This window comes from Phallusia mammillata, chromosome 7, assembly GCF_965637545.1.
Source record: "Phallusia mammillata chromosome 7, kaPhaMamm4.hap1.1, whole genome shotgun sequence".
Taxonomy (NCBI): Eukaryota; Metazoa; Chordata; class Ascidiacea; order Phlebobranchia; family Ascidiidae; genus Phallusia; species Phallusia mammillata.
In genome coordinates this window covers 2,961,949-2,968,323 of record NC_137258.1, presented here as the reverse complement: position 1 = coordinate 2,968,323, position 6,375 = coordinate 2,961,949, and positions in this window count along the sequence as shown.

The following is a 6,375-nucleotide window of genomic DNA, read 5'->3' as shown; positions in this document are numbered from 1 at the left end:
CCGACTGATTCTGTTTAACCAAGGATTTACAGTCTATTGGTTTTAGTGTATTAAAGTTAAAAAGGCAAACAGTGATGCAATAAAAGGGCATAAGATTTCTTCATATTCACAAAAACTACGTTGTGTTCAGCAACATTTTTGGCTGATGTGTAAAAAAGATTTAGCTAATTCTGTTATCTGCAATGATTCTGTTATATTAAGACTGAGGTTTGGATTTATTGTGGCAAAATTTGGCATTGTACCAACCGAGGCAGGCAAACAAACATACAGACTAAAGGACAACGTCAGTCCGTCGGAGACACATCTTAAAAATGTGTACCATGTATGAGTATACTATGTGTTGTATTTCTTTGTATTGTTCGCTCGAAGAGTAAAATAGAATGATTAACGAATAAATGAAACAAGCATTTATAGCTTGGATAATTGGCAATTTACATAGCACACACGAATAGTAATCACCACAAGCAAAATAGTAATGAATGCGGTACAATTAATGAATCACGTGACTATGGAATGCGCGTACGCGATTACTGCCTTAAGGACAGTACATGAAGCGGAACCACAACACCTCCCCTTCGCAGATCAGAATCCCCCCTCAGATTAGAAGTGAAATCGCTCGGGAGGTTTACGCGATCTCTTCGTTCGTCGTGGATTGTCGGGACCGAATAAAGAAGAGCGACGATTCAGTGGCATGTCTGAATCTGCACTAGCAGTAGGAGCCTGCGGAATATTTTCTGCCGCTCCCGGTTCCAAATCCTCGTCGGACGCGTATCGAGCGCGTAGTTGGTCGATATGACGTCTCCAATTTGGACCACGTGGAAGAACTTTAACATGAAATGTACGACTTCCACACAGTTTAATAATCGTGGCAGGAACCCAGCGAGCATCCTCGGTACGTCTTGGACCAAGATACAAAGCGTAACATGGGTCTCCAATGTTGAAAGAAGTGATGTTCACGGGTTTTCGTGTTGCTTGCACTTGCTTACGTTGCATCAGATGTGCTGGCGAAGGCAACAGAGTATCTATTTTCGCCCGAATTTGTCTGCCGTTAAGTAGTTCACTTGGGGAAAATCCACTGGCGTTTGGAATACGCCTGTATTGCAGTAGAAACTCTTGTAACGCTTCTTTAGGAGGTTTAGAAGACTTCTTAAGTGCCTTTTTGAAAGTTTGCACTAATCGTTCTGCAGCGCCATTTGTAGCAGGAAAGTATGGAGCTCCGGTCAGATGAACGATGCCCCTTTGTTTACAGAAGTCTTGAAATTCGGCAGACATAAAAGCTTGTGCATTGTCGGAAACAATAGTATGAGGGTAACCGAAATGGGCAAAATCTTGTTCCAACAACTCCATAGTTGTTCTCGATGACATAGATTGCGTTTGGTGTATACACGGGTATTTTGAGTGAGCATCTATCATCACAAGCCAGTTACTTCCCAGAAAGTTAACTGCGTGATCGATGTGTAAGCGACTCCATGGCTTTTCCGGCATCATCCATGGATGTACAGGTGCCTTTGGCGGAGCGTTTTGATGTTCAGCACAAGTCTGGCACTTGTGGCAAAGAACAGTAATGTCGTCATCGATATTTGGCCAATAGACTGCAGTTCTTGCCAGTTGCTTCATTCGTTGAATCCCAAAATGTCCTTGATGAACGATCTGTAGAACAGCAGAACGAAGTGATTCTGGTATAACCAATCGTGAACCATACAGTAGACACCCATAACTGGTGCTCAACGAATCCATAACCTTGCGAAACTTTGCAACTGGATCGTTGTATGCAATAGTAGATGGCCAACCTTCTCTCGTAAAACGCATCACTTTGGATAAGGTTGGATCTTTTCCACTTTCCTTTCGGAGTAACGCCGAATCGGTGGGTTGCACTTGTAAACTAAGACTGGTAATTGCACAAACAGTGTCGGTGTCATGTGCACTTTCCTCCCTGTCGAAGTCAGCATCCTCACCAACAGGTAACCGACTGAGTGCATCTGCATTTTGATGTTGCGATGTCTTTCGATATTCAATGACGTATTGAAATTGGCCAAGAAAAAGTGCCCACCTTGCTAAGCGATTTGCAGCTAGAGCCGGCGTAGCTTTATTAGGACAGAATAATGCCAGCAGTGGCTTGTGGTCTGTCAGTAGAATAAATTTCCTACCATATATATATATATTGATAGAATTTCTTCAGCGCGAAGATTATAGCGAGAGCCTCTTTCTGAATTTGGCTGTAGTTGCGCTGGCTTTTAGTTAGTGATTTGGATACGTTGGCAATTGGTCTCTCGCTTCCATCTTGATAGCGGTGAAACAAAACTGCTCCAATTCCAACATTTGATGCATCGCAGGAAATGCCAATAGGTAAAGTAGGGTCAAAATGTGTCAGAACTGTATCAGCTGACAGCAATTCTTTCATTTTGCAAAATGCAGCTTGCAAAATTGTGATGGCAGAAACTTGCTGTAGAATTGAACGGAACCAAGGAAAGAACGTAAGCTTGACACATCTTTTGGTGATGACATATTTATAACGGCATCCACCTTCGATCCTTTGGAAATGCCATCTTTTGACAAAATATGACCCAAGTATTCCACTTGTGGTAGCGCGAATTTACATTTTTCTAAACGACAGCGTAGACCTTTGTCGTTAAGCCGTTCAAGAAGTTGGCGAAGATTGTAAACATGCTCTTCAGCCGTTGATCCGCTAACTAAAAGATCATCGAGATAAACTGTAACACCTTGTAGATCGCTTGTAATCTCTTCCATGATTGATTGAAAATAACCAGGAGCAGATGTTATACCGAATGATAAAACATTTTGCAGTAGCACCCCACGGTGTGTACTAATAGCTAGTCGCTTTCGGCTCTCTGGCCCCAACCGGATTTGGTTGTAGGCATCAGCTAAATCAATCTTTGTAAAACCGTAACCACCACGCAACTTGCGCATCAAGTCTTCTGGAAGAGGAAGTGGATGGCGGTGTGTAGATAACTGCGGGTTAACTGTTACAGAATAGTCTCCGCAAACTCGAATCTTGGCTTTGGTTTGTCCGGGAAGTGGTGACTTTCGTATAGGAACTACTGGTGTTCCCCACTCGTTAAATTTCGCCGGAGTCCAAATACCTTTTGCGATGCCAGCATCGTATGCTTGATTTACGTCATCCTGTAGAGCAAATGGAACAGGTCTTGGCTTGCAGAAAATGGGCTTTACGTCGTTAGTGAATTTTACTTCTAGTGCAAAATCCTTCAAACACCCCAAATCTTCCTTGAAAAGGTCTGGATATTCCTCGCAAAGCTTTTTGCAAGCACGTTGTAATGATTCGTCTGCTTGGTTGCTGGCGTCAGATAATACGTTTACCTTATCGTCGGTGCGATAAAGTAACTTGTCCAATGATATGGGCAACGCCTCGATTCCGCATCGACCAAGTAAATTTAAATGCGGCATTTCGGAGACAAACATCGTAAGACTACATGTGGTTGTCCTGTGTTTGACTTCAGCTTCGAATGCGCCCAGTATCGGTACCAGATGTTCCGTTGCAGAGTTGAAACGCTGATTGGTTTCCTTCAAACTCGGTTTCCCAATTTTCTTCCAGAAATTGACTGAAATGAAATTTCCGCTTGTTGCTGTGTCAACCTCTAACCGACAAGTTTTGCCGTTTATGCTAACGGTTACATCGAGTTTCGGACTGAAATCTGCTTCTGGCTTCATCGAAAGCAGTGAATTCACATGTTGAACAGGCGAAACAGACGCCTGTTTCTTTCTGCAAACACTTTCCAAATGGCCTATACGTTTACAGAATTTGCAAGTGGCTCTTTTATAGCGGCAATCGAGTGCCAGGTGATCAGGTTTTCCACATCGGTAACAAGTTGTATTCTTTCTAAACTTGTCATTTGTAGGTGTGGACGTACTAAAACCTTTCTTTGCATCCCGTACCTTGTGTACCGATCCGCGAGTTCCATACACGGTTTCCTTTGCAACCTTTGCAGCGTCTTCGGTTTGCATTGCAACTTCAATAGCACGTGTAAATGTCAACTCATCGGCGTTGATTTTGAAGATTGCCTTTAGCACTGCTTCGTTACCTATAGAGCAAATGAACCTTGTACGCAACGCTTCGTCCAGCGGGTCTTTAATTGAAGGAAAATCGCACGTGCCTGCGTCGTGACGAATGCGTGCAGCTAACTCTTGCACTGTTTCCCCGGGCTTGCGTTGCATGTTGCTCCAAAACTTAAAGCGTTCCCGAATAACAAACCTTTTCGGATCGAACTGTTCCTTCATGAAACCTTCAATTTCTTTGATTGAAAGATCGTTCACAGTCTTGACTGGAGAGCTTTGACCAGCCAGATTGGATAGAAGCTTGTACGTCACAGGGGTTTGATTGGTAAGAAAAACTTGAGCCACTCTCGTTTCTGGTACAGCATGTGCCTGTATAAACGTTGTAAACCTCGACCAGTAGTCGTCCCATAGCTCCGATATTGAGTCGAATGAGGCAAAGCTGGGCGTAGCAACGGAAGGTGCAGCGTTGTGACTTGAACCAGCTTTCTCAACTAGGGCGAGAATTAACTTCATTTGTTCATCATGGCGTCTTTGCTGCTCTTGTAGTTGTTCTTGCATCAGCTTTGCAATTTTCTCCATCGTTGAAAAGAACTATCTTCGATACCAAACTGCGTATAACTCGTTCAGTTGGTAGATCCCATCCTCGTCGCCAATTAACTCTGTTGTATTTCTTTGTATTGTTCGCTCGAAGAGTAAAATAGAATGATTAACGAATAAATGAAACAAGCATTTATAGCTTGGATAATTGGCAATTTACATAGCACACACGAATAGTAATCACCACAAGCAAAATAGTAATGAATGCGGTACAATTAATGAATCACGTGACTATGGAATGCGCGTACGCGATTACTGCCTTAAGGACAGTACATGAAGCGGAACCACAACACTGTGCTCTATAACTCACGTCATTTAGCTAATTTTCGATAGGTGGCACAGGAGCTGAATTATTTAATTAGCGGCTAACGAGAGGTAAGGTTGGAAAGTAGGTTTTTGATAAATTTACTAATATTTTTACGAACTAATATTTTTTAGTTTCATTGAACTTTACATAATAATACCTAACCTCAACCCTAATAGGCCTAACAGTCAGCATATTTGGAGATATACCGTTTTCAGTAGAATTTATGCTTATTGCGCCACCTATCGAAAATTAGTTACATGTGGGACTGACGTGAGTTATGGTGTAAGTAGAATTTCTTCTATATTAACACAACATCAGCCGAGCGAGAATAGGCCTACCACACACTTTCCTACAACAAATTATCTAGAAAAAAGCTCGTGGACAAATACAGTGCAAACGTTACAAGTGGGTCTTTAAAATTGATGCAGTGCTTATCAACTTTACTCCACCACTTGTTTTCAGAACATTACAGACTAACTATTGTAGTTATTTTGGATAAATTTGATAAATGCAATGCTTCTTAATGTTTGCAATTTGGAAAGTCAAAATATTAGGGTGTAAAATTGTATCTAAATCGTTTTCTGAGCATTTACCCAAAGGATCTACTAGTTACAAACCAAACTGGTAAAGCTGTCTTTAAACGAATACATCCATCATCGGTTTGGGTTAAGATATACATAAATGTATAACTGGGATCAGCCCTGAAGCGTTGATGCAGACCAGCGATCACGGCACACTCATATACGGGCCAATCTGGCGATTCCCCAGTGATGGGAAGACTCGAGTCAGTAACTCAACACACCAAAAAAACGAGAGAGAGGGAGAACAGCAACCTGCTACAAGCTCTTGCTAACTATACGCAGGGTCTACGCCAGAACTGCATCTAAAGCTGCACGAAAACCAAAGACAGCAATAACTTGTTGACTGATTAGGAAGCACTGTTGCTTCGCCAATTATTGGTGTTTTGGTAATTTGAATAGTTTTTATTGCTTGTTTTGTTTTACTTTTACAACCGTTGTTTCACAGAACGACTGATGATGCCCTTTTGGGTGAAATATATATCGTAAAACAACATTTGTTGACTGATTTTGATTAGGAAGCACTGTTGCTTCGTCAATTATTCTTACAGATAATGCCATTTACAATCAGTGATCGTTGACATAAGATGCCTACTATTTGCGGGAAAGATCCTGTAATAAACACTAAATGTCTAATCATTTGAAAGTTCTTTTTTAGAACTTTTTAGGACTTGCCTTGACTCGAACCTCATTTTACTTGACTTGACTTGCGACTCGAACCTCATTGACTTGACTTGACGTGAGACTTGACTAATAGGACTCGTTACCCAACCCTGAAACTAAATATACAGTGGCGGTTTTTTAGCAGAGGGCCACGAAGTTGCATAAACAATTCGGAAAAAAAAAAGTTCAAGGGCCGCG